Below are 20,590 nucleotides of genomic sequence, written 5' to 3' on the forward strand. Positions count from 1 at the left end.
GAATGCTGACCGATCAATAGTCTACCACGATATAAACAGTCACGCTCATAAGGCAGCAATACATTTCTCCACTTGTACACTGTGCCAGTGCTGCTGGCACTATAGCTGCACTATTCCATTATAAACATGACAATGACGAGGAGAGGCACTATAGCCACAGATACAGGTAGCGATTCCCCTTCCATCCATCCACTCTGTAATCAGTTATGTTGCCAGCAAAAAATATTGTAATCAGATTATAGATACTGTTGAAAAACAAGATTATTACCTTTTGGATTACTGTTAAATTTAGAAATGATGTTTGCAACAAAAAACATTGTTACACCTTTCTGTTTTCTCAATGACATTTGATTACTGTTGAATTTAGAAATGACATTTGCGAGAGAAAAAAACCCATTATGAAACCTTTCTGTTTTCTCAATGACATTCAATTCAGCATAGAAAAAAGGCGCAAGTTTAAGTTTGTTCCTCCTGAGTGAGTCTGATCACAAGTCAGAGACCACTATGATGACACACCAAATCCTTTTTTGTCTTCTTCTAATGCCACTTAAGGGGAAAGTAATCCAAAAGTAACAGTAAGTAATCAAATTACGTTACTGAGTTTGGGTATTCCAAAAGGTATGTTACCGATTAAAATTCTGCACAGGTAACTAGTAACTGTAACGGACTGCACTAAGAACGTAACCTGACCAACCCTGCACTTACACCTCTCTTGATGACAATTACATTCTAGGGCCCTCTTATTATCATTCTGCGAGCGCACACAATGCACTACTGTCTAGCGTTTTAGAGTTTTCCCTCTTTCTATTTTACAGGAAAAAGTCGTCACAATGGAGGGACTGCCACAATGCTCTGTCTTCGGTGCAATTATTAGTGCGCTCATAACTTAGAGTGTTATACTTGGCCCATCCAGACTACTTTCAGCCCCCATCAGGCCTGACTAATTGCATCAAGGGCAAGAGCTGGTGGAGGGATAAAGCGCACCAATGGCAATCATTTTCCCCTGTCAACAAGGTTTGCACTATTACAGCGTAAGAAATGGAGGGGGATCAATGCATTAATGCACCTTAATGAATATGCCAATAAAGACAATTGGAAAAATGTGCCTTTTCAAACTAAACTAATTGTTATGGATGTTAGTTGGTTTTCTCTGCAATTTTTTTCAAATGAAAGGTCAATGAAAATCATATTTTCAAAAGGTAATATCAAAACTTTGCGTTGCACAAAACCCGCACACGTAAACAACGGCCATGAATAAATCGAGGAGATGATTTAATGAATCTGTAATGAGTCTAAATAGATAACACTTTACTGTAGAATACAATATAATCAATTTCACTGGAACATAATTTCCTAAAAACAACAATGCTTGAATATAGAGCCTCCTTAGCATTCACACCAATGCCTTTGAGGGCATATATATCCACTTGTGATCAGAGGCCAGATACACCCAAGTGGAGCATAAATCAGAGACTGATCTGAGGGGTTGTTTCTGACCTTATCCCAGCATTAGTGCTCTATGTGTGGATGTCATACATGTGTCAGCCAGCCACTAGGGCAGAGAGGAGAGGAGGGCTAATGGAGAGGGAGCAGAGAGCCAGGGACCCTTGGGGTTCCCCAACACTGACAAGTCACTGTGGACGCATCAGCACCCCAGAGAGCCAAAAGCTCTTCTCATTCAATGGAGATAGGCTTTCCCCCACATTGGAGGAGCACAGAGATATGAGATGGCAACGGGGTGTGGTGGGAGAGGCCAGAGGCACCGTGTTCTGATCTGGGCTGTTAAGAGAGAGATGGGGGGGGGGGGGGGGGGGCACGGGAAGATAGCGTGAGAGAGAGAGAGAAAGAGAAAGCGAGAGAGAAAAAGAGAGTGAGAGAGAGAAAGAAAGAGACAGGAGACTGATTCATGGTGACATTTCAGTCAATTTGACTTTTTGAGGAGTTGAGGGGCCCAGCGTTGATCAAAAGACAAACAATCAAAGGTAAAAAGGGAATCCAAGGCTACAGGAGAAAGGAAAGGAGAGCTAAAATTGTGCAGCACTCAAATTACTAATCTATAGTGAATGTACTTAAAGCTCTTGGGTGGCACAACAACCATAAAATGGTTTGCAAATGAATATTGCAAAAGCTATTGGAGCCAACGATTGCGTCCACACCAGTCATTGAACCACGCAGCACGCCATGTCCAGGGTCAATGTCCTTGTTTCATTAACATCCGTAATAGCCATTACGCCAGATTTGGGAAACAGCAATTATAAACGGCAATTGTTCTACCCCCCTCTCCCCTACTTTCTACTGCACACCATTGTCATGCATCATTACCACTCGTGTGATGGCAATACTGTCCTTCAAAGCATCAGAAAACATTCTAGGTGACCAAAGCTACAGGGATCCCAAACATATGCTTCCTCTTGTCCTAATTGAGACACACCATTGGCTCTTTTTAAGGCTCTGTTATTTTCTCTCTCACACACAATTTTTTAAAATAAGTCCTCTCTTCCCAAATTACTGCTCGGCTCAGTAATCCTAGCATTAATGATAACGATGCCTGCAGTTTGCCCTCTCAGTTCAATGGAAGAAGCATGGCCCCCTTTCACTGACACAAGGCTAGGGATCCTGCAGGACTCTAATTGCACAGAGTTGGGGAGATTTAGGTGACAGAACTTTGACACTGGCGCTACTTAGCAATGTCAAGCTCTGTCTCTGAGTTATAGTTCTATCAAAAACACAGCACCGGCAATTTTTCCCCCACAGCAGTTTAAATAATTAACAACCTAAACAAATTAACTGTTTTCTTTTCTAATAGCACAACAGCCATGGCTACAAACCCTGGGTTCAGCCTAGCTCTTAGAAGTTCCTGCTAGCCTGCAAGTGTAATGTAGCCAAGGCAAGGGGAGCTTTTCCTCCTTCCTGATAACTCGAGATATAGATCATGACAGTGTGAGAATAGCTTATTAAACAGTAGCAGGGAGCTTGTTTGTGTGGATAATGATGAAAAGGGGGTAGCTGTGGAACCAGATTAATAGCTCTTGGTATGGGGCCCCCAGGAACGGGCCCTGAAGTCAGGTTTCCCACGGCGGGGGCCTCCACTGAGCCATAATTAGGCTTAATTGACTCGCTATTGAAAGTCATCGAGACTGGTGGCTTGAGTGCGGTGTCAGCGAAAGAGCAGGAAAAGGTTAAACCAATGCAGGTTTCCCTTGGGGTTGGCTTAAAATAACATGCCTTTCCCTTTCTTCTACTCGGGCCCCCTCAGCCATTTTGAAACCTGTGCTATACTTGGCATTCTCCATATGAAGCGATTTGATAATTAGTCCGACATTTTATTTGAAGGGCAGAGAGGGAAATCTTCACAAGACAACGGAGTAGCACCGGATTGGAAACAAATTTGTTTATTGTTTTTCTGCCGCACACAGACGGCTCTCCTCCTCCCCCTGTTCAAAATCATACATTTGCTCATTGAAGTGTTAATCCCAAATGGGTAAACAATAAACAGAAGATAGAGACTGTCTTTTCTTCTCTGCGTCATTCAATAAAACAACATGGGGCAGAAGGACTTGGGTTAGAGAGCTGCGAAAGGCCTAGAGGTAGCAACTAAAGATCTGAAGCTTTTCGTTTCAGTCTCCTCCATCCCCACTAAACAAAGTTAATTGCAAGGATTGTCTTTCTATTAATAATGTAAAATGAACAGCTGTACAGAAAAACTAATGTGAAGGTCAAATTACAGAGGAGGAACTTCTTGATGCATTTAAAGCCTTTAACCTGAGACTCATTGGCCTTGGCTCATTTTCTGTGAAGAACATGTAAAATAACACATTTTCATTGAGTGCACACTGTGCACCCCCCTACACATTTGTATTATGTGGTGTTTGGGTCCACTGGATAAAAGTGTGGGAAAGGGTGTAGGTGAAAACAAGTAAAAATGAAACAAAAAGGTTTGCTGTGTGCCTTCACTCTGTCTTCCTCCTCCCTGGGCCTGCTGTTTCAACATAACACCAAGAACCTGTCTATCTCCCTGCTTGTCTGCCAGTCTCCCGCTTTTCTCGCACTCTTTACCCTTTGTATACAATGTCTTGCAGGAACCTGCACAATGTTATTACAATACATTATATCGATACATTTAAAAAATGAAGTATTTTCCCACACTCTACCCCAGCCAGGGGCAAATTGGGTGAGGTGCACAATAAATAAATAGCTTTGTATGTGAGGCTCCTTACAACAATCAATCAGTATGGCAAAAATAATCTCTGTTCAGAGGGCTTTAGAAAGACATTTGCAGAAAGAGATGCTAGTGTGATAGGACATCTTCCACCTTGGAAGATGAAGAATTATCAGAATATGAGGATCATGTCTCCGTCAATTCGAAGTCTGACAGTGAGTTGGAAGAAGAGGATGAGGTTGACCCTCAGCCAGCCCCAGGACCAGCCCGTCAACAGCCAGCCCCAGGACCAGCCCGTCAGCAGCCAGCCCCAGGGCCAGCCCATCAGCAACCAGCTCATCAGCAGCCTGCAGGAGGAGAAATATGGATGTCAAATGTTTTTGAAATTGAATGTTCTTCTTGCCCAAGGAATGAGCCACCCCGCATGGCTGCCAATGAGGATAAGGATGCAAGCAGCGCCGACACAGATGGCGGTTACTTATGTGCAGGACATAAAGTCTTCTTTTGAACTGTTCATCCCAGACACCATCCAGAAAGTAATTCTGGACTGCACTAATTTGGAGGGAAGGCATGTTTTTGGAGAGAGATGGAAGGAGATGGACCAAACTCATTTACATGCATATTTTGGGTTTCTTAACCTTGCTGGTGTTTTTAGATCCAATGGGGAATCCACATAATCCCTGTGGTATGCAGAAACTGGCAGAACATTTCCAATCACTCTGGAAAACTTTCACATTATTTCCAGGATTATCCGCTTTGATAACCGAGACACCAGACCAGCAAGGCGTTAGAGACAAGCTATCTGCAATCAGGTCAGTGTGGAACAAGTGGGTGGACCACCTTCCCCTGTTTTACAACGCTGTGCGCAATGTTACTGTTGATATGCCATTAGGCCATTTAGGGGCCGCTGCCACTTCAAGCTGTACATTCCGTCTAAACCCGCAAATACGGAATCAAGATCTGGGCTGCCTGTGATGCTGCTTCATCATATGTGACCTGATTCAGGAAACTAGGCATATGTCGCATGTCACGACTTCACAGGAGAACCATTTGAACGTAAAACTTATTTTTTTTCCCTCAAAATGCGTTTTTGGGCAGAATGCCTTCTAGAAAATGTGAAGTTTCATGTGCCTTAATAACAAACTCATATGCCATCTGTAAATACAAATAACATTTTAAATTATGAGCCTTGTTGGTTAAGCCATAGCAACCTTCCCACTAGCCATGATTGGCTGAGATAATGAGTGGGCTGGACATGCAGAGAGAGGAGTTCGGATTGGTTTGCCATAGAATCTCGTCAGTCTGTGTAGGTAACCCTGGCGAACGTTGCTTTAAAAAAAAAAAATGTATTGTGTAGTGGAGCTACTCTTTCTGGAGGATCAAGTTTTGAAATCAGTGGAATTAGAGTTTGATAGCTAAAGAGATGGAGGAAACACTTGTCTCCGGATTACATCTTCAAACTAAGGGCAACCGTGGCATGGCATTCCTAACAGGGAGACACATCCGTGCACGATGATGTATACAGGTAAGATAGTCTACCGTTAGCTAGCTAGCGTTACATTTTCAGATATTACACATTTTCTAATTTTGACAGAAAGTAGTTTCATTTCAAGCTAAACTGTACTGTTAGCTAGCTAACGTTAGTTGGCTGGCTCCCTAGCTGATGTTATTATTTGTTTCCCAGAGCCGTTTGCTGTTCTAGTTAGAGCCTAATGTTAGCTCGCTAACATTGAATATGGTTGGTTAGCTCCCAGAACTATGGCATTGTTGGCACTGTTCATTGTTGTTTAACTAGCTAACATTAACTGGCTGGCTCATTCGCTAATGTTATGTGACGTGTGTGAGCTTACTTTGTTAACCTACAGTGGTTCCTCCTTTAAAAGTTGCAGCGTACTGCGGCGCAGCTTGCATAGTGCTGCAGAATTCTATGGCACGTTATTTAAGTGTGAACCACTGGTACCATTCATTAATGCTTGTTAGTGCTAGTTTGACCACCAGAGGGCATCTTAGAGAAGCATTTGATAGCCTTCAATAGTGGCTGTACAAGAGAATGCGGGCATGCGGGAGACCGGGGTTCAATTCCCCGACATGGAGGAAGGAATAGGCTGTCCTTGTAAATAATAATTTGTTCTTAACTGATTCCATATGTGTTATTTCATAGTTGTGATGTCTTCACTATTATTCTACAATTTAGAAAATTGTAAAAATAATGAAAAACTCTGGAATGAGTACGTGTGTCCAAACTTTTGCCTGGTACTTGCTTAATTCGGTGTTGCAATCTACTGCAAAGATAGCCTGCAGAGTTCTGTCCTACTATCCAGGTCTGTACCATAGCAATTTGAACTTCTACTTTTAAAAATCCACCTATCTAAAAACAAGTCTCTCACCGTTGCTGCCTGCTATAGATCACCCTCTGCCCCCAGCTGTGCTCTGGACACCATATGTGAACTGATTGCCCCCCATCTATCTTCAGAGCTCGTGCTGCTAGGCGACCTAAACTGGAACATGCTTAACACCCCAGCCATCCTACAATCTAAGCTTGATGCCCTCAATCTCACACAAATTATCAATGAACCTACCAGGTACCACCCCAAAGCCGTTAACACGGGTACCCTCATAGATATCATCCTAACCAACTTGCCCTCCAAATACACCTCTGCTGTTTTCAACCAAAATCTCAGCAATCACTGCCTCATTGCCTGCATCCGTAATGGCTCAGCGGTCAAACGACCTCTACTCATCACTGTCAAACGCTCCTTGAAACACTTCAGCGAGCAGGCCTTTCTAATCGACCTGGCCGGGGTATCCTGGACGGATATTGATCTCATCCCGTCAGTAGAGGATGCCTGGTTATTTAAAAAAAAAAATGCCTTCCTCACCATCTTAAATAAGCATGCCCCATTCAAGAAATTTAGAACCAGGAACAGATATAGCCCTTGGTTCTCTCCAGACCTGACTGCCCTTAACCAACACAAAAACATCCTATGGTGTTCTGCATTAGCATCGAACAGCCCCTGTGATATGCACCTTTTCAGGGAAGCTAGAAACCAATATACACAGGCAGTTAGAAAAGCCAAGGCTAGCTTTTTCAAGCAGAAATTTGCTTCCTGCAACACAAACTCAAAAAAGTTCTGGGACATTGTAAAGTCCATGGAGAATAAGAACACCTCCTCCCAGCTGCCCACTGCACTGAGGCTAAGAAACATTGTCACCACCGATAAATCCACTATAATTGAGAATTTCAATAAGCATTTTTCTATGGCTGGCCATGCTTTCCACCTGGCTACCCCTACCCCGGTCAACAGCACTGCACACCCCACAGCAACTCGCCCAAGCCTTCCCCATTTCTTCTTCTCCCAAATCCAGTCAGCTGTCGTTCTGAAAGAGCTGCAAAATCTGGACCCCTACAAATCAGCCGGGCTAGACAATATGGATCCTTTCTTTCAAAAATTATCCGCCGCAATTGTTGCAACCCCTATTACTGGCCTGTTCAACCTCTCTTTCGTATCGTCTGAGATTCCCAAAGATTGGAAAGCAGCTGCAGTCATCCCCCTGTTCTAAGGGGGGGAAACTCTTAACCCAAACTGCTACAGACCTATATCTATCCTACCCTGCCTTTCTAAGGTCTTCGAAAGCCAAGTCAACAAACAGATTACCGACCATTTCGAATCCCACCATACCTTCTCCGCTATGCAATCTGGTTTCAGAGCTGGTCATGGGTGCACCTCAGCCACGCTCAAGGTCCTAAACGATATCCTAACTGCCATCGATAAGAAACAATACTGTGCAGCCGTATTCCTGGCCAAGGCTTTCGACTCTGTCAATCACCACATTCTCATCGGCAGACTCAATAGCCTTGGTTTCTCAAATGATTGCCTCGCCTGGTTCACCAACTACTTCTCTGATAGAGTTCAGTGTGTCAAATCGGAGGGCCTGTTGTCCGGGCCTCTGGCAGTCTCTATGGGGGTGCCACAGGGTTCAATTCTTGGACCGACTCTCTTCTCTGTATACATCAATGATATCGCTCTTGCTGCTGGTGATTCTCTGATCAACCTCTACGCAGACGACACCATTCTGTATACTTCTGTCCCTTTTTGGACACTGTGTTAACAACCCTCCAGACGAGCTTCAATGCCATACAACTCTCCTTCCGTGGCCTCCAATTGCTCTTAAATACAATAAAACTTAATGCATGCTCTTCAACCGATCGCTGCCTGCACCTGCCCGCCCGTCTAACATCACTACTCTGGACGGTTCTCACTTAGAATATGTGGACAACTACAAATACCTAGGTGTCTGGTTAGACTGTAAACTCTCCTTCCAGACTCAAATCAAACATCTCCAATCCAAAGTTAAATCTAGAATTGGCTTCCTATTTCGCAACAAAGCATCCTTCACTCATGCTGCCAAACATACCCTTGTAAAACTGACCATCCTACCGATCCTCGACTTCGGCGATGTCATTTACAAAATAGCCTCCAATAGCCTACTCAATAAATTGGATGCAGTCTATCACAGTGCCATCCGTTTTGTCACCAAAGCCCCATATACTACCCACCACTGTGACCTGTACGCTCTCGTTGGCTGGCCCTCGCTTCATACTCGTCGCTAAACCCACTGGCTCCAGGTCATCTACAAGACCCTGCTAGGTAAAGTCCCCCCTTATCTCAGCTCGCTGGTCACCATAGCAGCACCCACCTGTAGCACGCGCTCCAGCAGGTATATCTCTCTGGTCACCCCCAAAACCAATTCTTCCTTTGGCCACCTCTCCTTCCAGTTCTCTGCTGCCAATAACTGGAATGAACTACAAAAATCTCTGAAACTGGAAACACTTATCGCCCTCACTAGCTTTAAGCACCAGCTGTCAGAGCAGCTCACAGATTACTGCACCTGTACATAGCCCATCTATAATTTAGCCCAAACAACTACCTCTCCCCCTATTGTATTTATTTATTTATTTATTTTGCTCCTTTGCACCCCATTATTTATATCTTTACTTTGCACATTCTTCCACTGCAAATCTACCATTCCAGTGTTTTACTTGCTATATTGTATTTACTTCGCCACCATGGCCTTTTTTTGCCTTTACCTCCCTTATCTCACCTCACTTGCTCATATTGTATATAGACTTATTTTTTCTACCGTATTATTGACTGCATGTTTGTTTTACTCCATGTGTAACTCTGTGTTGTTGTATGTGTCGAACTGCTTTGCTTTATCTTGGCCAGGTCGCAATTGTAAATGAGAACTTGTTCTCAACTTGTCTACCTGGTTAAATAAAGGTGAAATAAAAAAATAAAATAAATAAATTATTTGATTAATATTATGGTGGTTTTAAAGGAGGAACCACTGTAGCTAGGTACATTGTTTACCTAGCTAGCAAGCTATATGTCTTAAGCTCAAGTGTACTGTTAGCTAGCTAACGTTAGCTGGCTGGCTCCCTAGCTGACGTTATTATTTGTTTCCCAGAGCCATGTGCTGTTCTAGTTAGAGCCTAATGTTAGCTAGCTAACAATGAACATGGTTGGTTAGCTCCCAGTGTAACCAGTGTGAAATTAGCTAGCTAGTTAGCGGGGTGCACGCTAATAGCGTTTCAATCAGTGATGTCACTCACCCTGAGATCTTGAAGTAATTGTTTCCCTTGCTCTGCAAGAGCCGTAGCTTTTGTGGAGCGATAGATAACGATGCTTCGGGGGTGTCAGTTGTTGAAGTATGCAGAGGGTCCCTGGTTCGAAGCCCAGGTATGGGCAAGGAGAGGGACTGAATCAAAACTGTTGCATTGATGCTGTTGACCTGGATCACGGGTTGCTGCGGAAAAGGAGGAGGTCAAAGGGGGGTGAGTGTAACCGGTGTGAAATGGCTATCTACTTAGCGGGGTACGCACTAATAGCGTTTCAAATCGGAGATGCCACTCGCCCTGAGACCTTGAAGTAGTTGTTTCCCTTGCTCTGCAAGAGCCTTGGCTTTTGTGGAGCGATAGGTAATGATGCTTCGTGGGGCAGTTGTTGATGTGTGCAGAGGGTCAATGGTTCAAGCCCAGGCAGGGGCGAGGAGAGGGATGGAAGCAATACTGTTACACCAGCACTGTGGCATTGTTGGCACTGTTTATTGTTTAACTAGCTAATGTTGGCTGGCTGGCTCGGTAGCTAACATTACGTGATGTGTGTACAACACCTGTTGAATATTGCCGGTGTCAGTAAATGTCTGCAAAAAAGGGTAATGAAATTGTTGCCAGCTGGGCTGGTTAGGCTGTTTACATGTTATCCAGAGGTAAACAAATTATCGTCCAGAGCGTCAAGTGTGCGCTTTGAGAGCGAAACGAGATGGGTGGGGCTAAAGCTTAGTTGTGAGGGTGTGAACGATGGTGAATGGGTGTAGACAAAGAAGAGCTCTTCACTAGACAGCAAAACATTCAATGGCGATTTTCTCAAAAGTGAGTTTACAGGTTGATCAACTTTCAAAGGAGATTTACTTTCCCATTGTTCCTCAAATGATATACCATTTTGTAGCTCTGAGTCTCTACTTTTATATGAGGCAAAAAACACAATTTCAAATTTTGCTACTTAAGACCGAATCCAGGTGGTGAGTCACATATGCCACATACCACATATGCCATATGCCACATACCACCCTGCATGCCACTGCTGGCTTGCTTCTGAAGCTAAGCAGGGTTGGTCCTGGTCAGTCCCTGGATGGGAGACCAGATGCTGCTGGAAGTGGTGTTGGAGGGCCAGTAGGAGGCACTCTTTCCTCTGGTCTGCCCTGTGTAGGGTGCCGTCTTTCGGATGGGACGTTAAACGGGTGTCCTGACTCTCTGAGGTCATTAAAGATCCCATGGCACTTATCGTAAGAGTAGGGGTGTTAACCCCGGTATCCTGGCTAAATTCCCAATCTGGCCCTCAAACCATCATGGTCACCTAATAATCCCCAGTTTACAATTGGCTCATTCATCCCCCTCCTCTCCCCTGTAACTATTCCCCAGGTCGTTGCTGCAAATGAGAACGTGTTCTCAGTCAACTTACCTGGTAAAATAACGGTAAAAAAAATAAATAAAAATATCCCAGAAATGTTTCATACCCACAAAAAGCTAAAAAATTGTTTACATCCCTGTTAGTGAGCATTTCTAGTTTGCCAAAATAATCCATCCAACTGACAGGTGTGGCATATCATGAAGCTGATTAAAGAGCATGATCATTACAAAGGTGCACGTTGTGCTGGAGACAATAAAAGGCCTCTCTAAAATATGCAGTTTTGTCACACAATCATATGTAGCTTGTTTTGGTCACAGTTTTTGGTCACAAAAAAAAAAAATGTATTTTACCTTTATTTAACTAGGCAAGTCAGTTAATAACAAATTCTTATTTTCAATGGCGGCCTAGGAACAGTGGGTTACCTGCCTTGTTCAGTGGCAGAACGACAGATTTGTACCTTGGGGATTCAATCTTGCAACCTTCCGGTTACTAGTCCAACACTCTAACCACTAGGCTACCTGAAGCCCTGGGTAGCTTAGTGAAGAATTGCAACATTTACCTGGAGCTAACTCTCCAAATAGCACTCCTGGGTGATTTGAAAAGTCATAGTCATTCAATAAAAAATATAATAATACTCTTAGCCCCCCAAAATAAATATTTACAATCTGTAGAAACTATGAGAATAGAAATGTTCAGAACTTTTCTAAAACATCACAGCACAGTTGAAAAATGTATGGCAAATAGAAATCAAAACTGGATGGTGTTTAGAGGGGTTGAGGGGAGCTGAAGGGTGGGACTAAAAATAACAATAAACAAGATAACTAATATAAAATATACTGTGTCCGTAAAATGTATATAGTATCTATAAACTGGAAGTAAAAGTGTAAGTATTGTTGTCCATTAGTTTACTCCAATTAGGGAAGAGATGGTAGGGCTAGGTGAAAATAATAAAGGAAAATCTATAATAAAATATACATATTACCCCAAAAATATATGGGGGATTGGAAATGATGCAGATAATTACATTGATAGAAGCCACAATCTATCTCTAATATTAAAGCTGATCGACCCCCTAAAAAAATATTCTTGCAATTGGCTCAATCAACTCCTAGAAGCCCTTGGACAAAAGCTGATTTATCCTTTTGTTGAGATGACTATAAATCGCCATTTAAGTTCAGGAAGGCTCAAATTTGTAATTGCTACAGCCTAGTCAACCCCCAACCCCATTCGGTGTCCCTCAGCACTGGGCTCAGATGACAAGTTGGAGAGGTGCCGGGGGGAGTGATGGTACAGGACGTAATCCAGGCAAAGCCTGGCAGTGAACAAATGGAGGACGCTGGTGTTTCATTGACTTAGGGCTGACACAGCCTTCAGCTTGATTAAGACCTGACACCCAGGGACCGTCCGGATGTCTGCTTGTGTAACTTCTGTGAAATGGCTAGCAAGTTAGCAGTGCATGCTAGTGCCGTCTCAATCGGTGACGTCACTCACTCAGAGACCTTGAAGTAGTTGTTTCCCTTGGTCAGTAAGGGCAGCGGTTTTGTGGAGCGATATATAGATGCTTGTGGGAGGCAGTTGTTGATGTGGTCAGAGGATCCCTGGTTCAAGCCCAGGTTGGGGCAAGGAAAGGGACAGAAGCAACATTGTTACACAGGGAGTATGCCAAGCATTATCTGCAGTATGTTGCTAGCTCAACACCTATGAGTTGGAGGCCTACTTTGAGTTATGTTTGAAACCTTTAATTGCATACTTGTATTACACAATACACACAGTATTCATTTTCCTTATGAGATATAAAATATAAAAAACTATAAGTATGCCGGGTTAGGGGAATTGTCTATACAAGACAAGTATTTGAGAAGGTCATATATATACTCTGTCTTTGTCTCTCACACAAACAAACATTGTCTGTAAATTCCATAACAATATATAAAAACCAATGGAAAAGTTATATATTACAGAGTCAACACAGACTGGATCCAATTTCATGGCCGTGGTGGATTTCGATTTCATTCGCTGTGCAACGGTGCAAGTTAGGAAGCCGGCTCAAGGATTCCATGGAAATATCTCTACCTGAAACAAAAATCATTGACCCATGGGCCTCTGGTCAGGGGTCTCTGACCTTGCAGTGTGTGGAAAGCATGGGAGGGGAATACCATGTGTCTGGTCAGCTGAGAGAAAAAATAAAACTGCACTCAGGAATCCATATCCTTGGAGGAAACTTCCAAGGAGACAAGGAAAATCACATTTTGGGACATTAATTATGATGGGTGGTAAGAACAGGGGAAAATTACGAAGGAGCCTTGATCATAAGCGCTGTGGGACTCTGGGGGTTGGCTGAGGCCGAGGCGACTGGCAAAGCCATCAGTTTATCCTTTCCCCTCATGTGATAAGGTGTGAGACTCCTGAAGTAGCCTCGACTCTACAATCCTCACAGGGGAGAGTTGGCATATCAACTCCAAAATCAAAATAACTGAACTCTCTCCCTACTGTCTCTCCCTACTGTCTCATTTGAATACATTGCTTGTGTACCGTCCTCCAAAAGGAAATTAATAATTCCTGTCTGAACTACTCAACATTGCTGTTCCACTCTCGCCCTGCTTACAGTTGCTTGGCAATCTGAATATCTACAATGATTTATACAAAAATTACCCACTTTTTCTTCCAAATTTCATGATATTACGATTTTGTCTCGTCGCTGCAACTCCCCAATGGGCTTGGGAGAGGCAAAGGTTCAGTCATGCGTCCTCTGAAACATGACCCGCCCACCGTACTTCTTAACACCCGCTTGCGTAACCCGGAAGCCAGACGCACCAATGTGTCAGAGGAAACACCGTTCAACTGACAACCGAAGTCAGCCTGCAGGCGCCCGGCCCGCCACAAGGAGTCGCTAGAGCGCGATGAGCCAAGTAAAGCCCCCCTGGCCAAACCCTCCGCTAACCCGGACGACACTGGGCCAATTGTGAGTCGCCCTATGGGACTCCCGGGATCGAACTCCAGGCTGTAGTTACGCCGCAACTCTGTGATGCAGTGCCTTAGACCGCTGCGGCACTCGGGAGGCCCACTTGCCTCTGATTTTATTGCTGTTCTGGACTGTTTCAATATTACCCAACATGTACATTTTCCCACTCTCTTTAAGGGACACATAGTTGATCTCGTCTTCTCGGTTGGCCTAAACTCATATTTCCCCCTCCCTGTTCCGTCTGACCACAAGATCCTTAGCTTCTCTCTTCCCTCAAACTCACGCCACACTCTCCTTCCTCAACATCAAAGCTGTCGACCCCCTCTATGTCTCTGATGCCATCTGCTCTGCCCTGCTCCTTGACCACGCCCCCAACTCACCTGATGAACTAGCTGCCCAATTCAACACTGCTGTATCTGTCTCGCTCAACTCTCTGGACCCCTCCAAACTAAACCTGGCCTCCTTCTCCTCCCTGGTTACCCCTGAGCTCCGTACAAGCAAGCTTGTAGCTGCCTGGAGAGCCTGAGCAGGAAGTCTGGGCTAACTGTCCACACTTAGGCCTACAAACTCTACCTCTCCACCTACAGAGATGCCCTCAGTGCTGCCAGGTTGGCCTACTTCTCCAACATCCTCCATAGCTCCAAGTAGTACTCCCAGACTGTTCTCCACTGGCCGCAAACTACTTGAAGGCCCTGTGAAGACACCTTCTCTACTCCCTCCACTGAACTCTGCAACTACTTCCTTCAGTTTTTCAAGGAAAAGATCACCAAACTAAATTCATCACTGACTGGTCAACCTCCCTCAGCCGCCCCTCCCCCTGTTAACCTCCCAACCGTCACCCCTGTAACCCGGCTCTCTGAATTCACCCCCAATTGACTCTCCCTATATATCAAAACTCATCATGTCATCCAAGACTACAACTTGCTCCCTGGATCTTCTCCCCACTGTTCTCATCAAGCCTGATCTCTATCCATATATCACACACATCTTCAACCTCTCCCTCGCCCACGGAACTGTCCCCTCTAACTACAAAACAGCTGCAGTCACCCCCATCTTTAAAAAATCCAGGATTGGACACCACCATCCTCAATAACTTCTACCCCATTTCCAACCTCTCCTTCCTTGCCAAGACTCTGGAACAAACTGTTGCCTCCGAATTACAAACCCACCCGCTAATGAACAACCTCTTTGAGCCCCTAAAGTCTGATTTCCACCCCCTCCACAGTACTGATGCTGCACTCCTCAAAGTTGTCAATTACCTTCATCATCTATATCCTCCCCCTTGGTCAAATCCTCTATCACTTCAATCTTGACTTCCACTGCTATGCCGATGACACCCAGATCAACCTCAGCACCAAATCCCTCCTCAACCCACACTGAATCCTGGCTCTCTGCAATAAAAACATGGATGCACCAAAGCCACCCTCACCAAAGCTGGCAACCTCACCCTCACCATTGACGACACCACTGTCCCTCCCTCCCACCACACACACAACCTTGGCATCATCCTGGACTCCACCCTCTCCTTTGACCACCATATAAGACAGACTGTCAAATCCTCATTCTTCCACAACATTGCCAATGTCAGGTCCTCCCTCTCAAGTCCTGCCGCTGAAACCCTCATACATGCATTCATCTTCTCCCGTCTTGAATACTGAAACTCACCACTCTCCGGCATCAACTCAAACTCCCTCCATAAGCTCCAAATGGTTCAAAACTCTGCACCCCGAATCCTCACCCATACTAAGTCCTGGTAGCACATCACCCCTGTCCTCTGTGAACACCACTGTCTCCCCGTCTCCCAACGCATTTATTACTTCCTTCTGACCTACATTACAAAGCTCTTGCCGGGTTCGTATCTTGCCAGGTTCGTATCCTATCCCCAACCCTACCCTCCCCAAACCGGGGTTTGTATCCAAACCCCAACCCTACCCTCCCCGTACACTGATACATCACACTCTTTCCCTACTAGAGAGATTTAGATCCCACCAGGGGGAAATTCATTTGGTCATGTGCTTAAAAAGACGGCACATAAAACATAAACACAGAAACTACACAATAGAATTAATTCAAAGTGCTATAGCTACACATTTAAAGTGAAAGTGTAATATGCTGTGTACTCCTTGAGCCACCCCTCTCTTTGTTAATGTTTTTGTTTAATTTTATGTTTTGTTTTGTTTTGATTTCTTTTTTTTTTTTTTACTGTAAAGCAATTTTGGGTGTCTTTCTAAATAAATATACGCACATGGTAGACATACTGTGCAAGTTTTCTCTTTACAGTCTTTCTAACGGAATATCAACGACTGAAATTAGCTTAATTTGTTTTGTCTGACATTAAAAGTAGAGGTCGACCGATTAATCCGAATGGCCGATTAATTAGGGCCGATTTCAAGTTTTCGTAACAATCGGTAATGGGTATTTTTGGACACCAATTGGCAGATTTTTTAAATTTGTATTATTATTATTTTTTACACCTTTATTTAACTAGGCAAGTCAGTTAACCTGTTTGAGAGGGCAGCATTTTCACGTTTGGATGAAAAAGCGTGCCCAGAGTAAACTGCCTGCTAATCAGTCCCAGTTGATAATATATGCATATTAGTAGATTTGGATAGAAAACACTCTGAAGTTTCTAAAACTGTTTGAATGATGTCTGTAAGTATAACATAACTAACATAATCTGGCAGGCGAAAACCTGAGAAAAATCCAACCAGGAAGTGGGAAATCTGAGGTTTGTAGTTTTTCAACTCTTTGCCTATCGAATATACAGTGTCCATGGGGTAAAATTGCACTTCCTAAGGCTTCCACTAGATGTCAACAGTCTTTAGAACCTTGTTTGATGCTTCTACTGTAAAGGAGGGGGGAATGAGAGGGGATTGAGACAGTGGTCTGGCAGAGTGCCATGAGCTGACCATGCGCGTTCACGTGAGAGTTAGCTTGAGTTCCATTGCATTTCTGAAGGCAAAGGAATTCTCCAGTTGCAACATTATTGAAGATTTATCATAAAAACATCCTAAAGATTGATTCTATACTTCGTTTGACATGTTTCTACGAACTGTAATATTACTTTTTGGACTTTTCGTCTGAACTAAGTGTTCACGCATTGAGCATTTGGATTACTGGGCTAAACGCGCAAACAAAAAGGAGGTAGTTGGACATCAATGATGGACGTTATCGAACAAATCAAACATTTATTGTAGAACTGGGATTCCTGGGAGTGCATTCTGATGAAGATCATCAAAGGTAAGTGAATATTTATAATGCTATTTCTGACTTCTGTTGACTCCGCAACATGGCGGGTATATGTTTGGCTTGTTTTGGTCTCTGAGCGCCATACTCAGATTATTGCATGGTTTGCTTTTTTTAAATCTGACAAAGTGGTTGCATTAATAAGGAGAAGTATATCTATAATTCTGTGCATAATACTTGTATCTTTTATCAAAGTTTATTATGAGTATTTCTGTAAATTGACATGGCTCTGTGCAAATTCACGGGATGTTTTGGAGGCAAAGCCAAATGTAAACTGAGGTTTTTGGATATAAATATGAACTTGATCGAACAAAACATACATGGCTATGTATTGTGTAACATGTTGTCCCGGGAGTGTCATATGAACTTGATCGAACAAAACAAACATGGCTATGTATTGTGTAACATGTTGTCCCGGGAGTGTCATCTGATGAAGAATATCAAAGGTAAGTGATTCATTTTATCTCTATTTCTGCTTTTTGTGACTCCTCTCTTTGGTTGGAAAATGGCTGTATGCTTTCTGTGACTAGTTGTTGACCTAACACAATGATATGTTCTGCTTTCACCGAAAAGTCTTTTTGAAATCAGACACTGTGGTTGGATTTACAACAAGTGTATCTTTAAAATTGTATTTTAGACGTTTTAGGACCACAAAATACAAATCTATTCCAAAATCTACAGGGAAAAAAGTAAAAGACCCACCTTTAAAAATTATATTTTCTAAAACCCCTCTGAAAACAAAAACTGTCCTCCAGAGACAGTCTCCTTAAGCTGCATAGAATCCATTGCCTTATCGATGCCCAACTAATCAAAGACTCCTGCACCAGTGCACTTTTTTTTGATGTGGACCAGCTCATTGAATACTGATGCTTCTCAACACCGTTGGGCTTTGCAGGTCGAACTCATAGAGCCCAATGGAACTTCGACCCAAAGTCTGATATAGCCTTATCGATCTCCATTTCACCTGCTTTTTGCCTAGGTCTGAAGACATGAAAATGGACTGTAGGTACAGTATCTGCCACTTAACCAGACCTGGAACTGTATTTTAATGTATTCAAGACAGTTAATGAAATGTAAAGGAAAAGCATGAGCTAACTCTTCCAGTGATTCTTGAAACATTCATTGCAAGTAGTGAAGCTTTCATTCTTTTAACAGTTTCTATAAATTATGCCTCTTGTTGAAACTTGTTTTTCAGTGACCTCTTTTGTTGTATGACTTCCAAGAGAGATTAATAAATGGCTACATATCAAAGCATATTAATGCTTCCAATGCCACTGTGGCTCACTACGTGCCCCAACTTGCCTCACCAAACATTTCTGGAGAGACAACTAGAAATAGTCTACATAGTTAACTAGAGATGGTACATTGAATTGCTAATGTAACATCTGCAGGCCATCCGTATGACCCTAACTGAGGTTCTGGGGTCCTGGAGTTCAATGGTGTCATCATTCAGAATATCAACTAATCAGTGATACTGACCAGTGTGTGAATGTCCCCTCTGCCTTTTCCCCTTCACTCTCTTTTTCACACTTTCTCTCTCACTAATTCTCATTCTATTTCTGAAACGGGGTATGCTGGTACAAGTGTCTGTGTGAGTGAGCGAAGTCTCAAGATTGTACTCTAATTAACTAACGAAGAAATGGACTCCCAACCCCCCTCCCCGGTTGGCTGGACATGCCCTGTGCCCTTATTAGAATGTCATGTTCAAACCAGGGACACATAGTTCCCCTCAGCCACAGCCTTTCATCTCTGTAACTGTTCTGCAGAGATCTATTTTCCTCCAAGAGAGCACATTATATATGCATAATTTAATATGTTGTTGAGATGTTATGCAAATATCACGAAGGACCAAGAATAGTCCCCTAATCCCGTTTGTAGTTAAACCCTCCAGTTCTCTATTTGACCAAGAATAAACTTTAATTTCTCCCCTTTGCAGCCACTTCAAATGATTGAGAGTGCACTACAGGAAGGAGATGCTTGTGGACTACAGGAAAAAGAGGACCGAGCACGCCCCCCTTCTCATCGTCGGGGCTGTAGTGGTTCAGGTCGAGAGTTTCAAGTTCCTTGGTGTCCACATCACCAACAAACTAACATGGTTCAAGCACACCAAGACAGTTGTGAAGAGGGCACGACAAAACCTATTCCCCCTCAGGAGACTGAAAAGATTTGGCATGGGTCCTCAGATCCTCAAAAGGTTCTACAGCTGCCCCATCGAGAGCATCCTGAATAGTTGCATCACTGCCTGGTATGGAAACTGCCCGACCTCCGACCGCAAGGCACTACAAAGGATAGTGCGTACGGCCCAGTACATCACTGGGGCCAAGCTTCCTGCTATCCAGGACCTCTATACCAGGCAGTGTCAGAGAAAGGCCCTAAAAATTGTCAACGACTCCAGCCACCCTAGTCATAGACTGTTCTCTCTGCTACCGCACGGCAGCCGTACCGGAGCGACAAGTCTAGGTCCAAGAGGCTTCTAAACAGCTTCTACCCCCTAGCCATAATACTCCTGAACATCTAATCAAATGGCTACCCAGACTATTTGCATTTCCCCCCCTTTTACGCTGCTGCTACTTACTTTATTATCTATGCATAGTCACTTTAATAACTCTATATACATGTACATATTACCTCAATTAACTGGTGCCCCTGCACATTGACTCTGTACTGGTACCCCCTGTATATAGCCTCGCTATTGATATTTTACTGCTGCTCTTTAATTATTTGTTACTTTTATTTCTTATTTTTTAAATTATTCTTCTTAAAACTGCATTGTTGGTTAAGGGCTTGTAAGTAAGCATTTCAATGTAAGGTCTACACTTGTTGTATTTGGCGCATGTGACAAATACAATCTGATTTGATTTGAGACTAAACGTATGTTATGAGAATTAACTGAATCTAAGTGCATCTGGCTAACTTGAATTGGCTCTCTGTGTGTTTCAGGGGAGCAGTGATAACCCATTAATATCCTCCAAACCTTTGTGCCGTAGCCTTTGTGTTCCCGTGGGAATAGAACATGAGTGAGATAAATTAAGCTAATACAAAAGTGTGATCCGGTAGCACCACTTTGGCCTGTATGTTTACCGATTCGTATGCAAGGGTTCTGTACTTCTCGGTTAACATGTTTCCAAGCATGATACGAGGCTGGGGGAGACGTGGTTGTGTTATCCTTCATGGGCCAGCAATCTCATCCGAATGTTGACAGTGGTTAAATGACCTGAGCGGCTGTCTAGGCAGCGAGTAGCTTAGGTAAAC

At 43.5% G+C, this 20,590-nt stretch overlaps 1 protein-coding gene across 7 annotated transcripts in view; it reads right to left on the reverse strand.

The window, feature by feature from the left end:
• The window catches only part of LOC129868437 (neural cell adhesion molecule 1-like), a 341,207-nt gene that overhangs the window by 97,154 nt on the left and 223,463 nt on the right, over positions 1-20,590 (reverse strand). The window contains exon 2 of one of the 7 annotated variants that reach the window (XM_055942410.1): positions 9,774-9,967. The exons of the other annotated variants lie outside the window; for them this stretch is intronic. The gene's annotated coding sequence lies outside the window, so the exon portion shown is untranslated. The remainder of the gene's footprint in view (positions 1-9,773; positions 9,968-20,590) is intronic. 7 annotated transcript variants of the gene reach the window in all.

The sequence above is a fragment of the Salvelinus fontinalis genome, chromosome 13, assembly GCF_029448725.1.
Source record: "Salvelinus fontinalis isolate EN_2023a chromosome 13, ASM2944872v1, whole genome shotgun sequence".
NCBI classification, from domain to species: Eukaryota; Metazoa; Chordata; class Actinopteri; order Salmoniformes; family Salmonidae; genus Salvelinus; species Salvelinus fontinalis.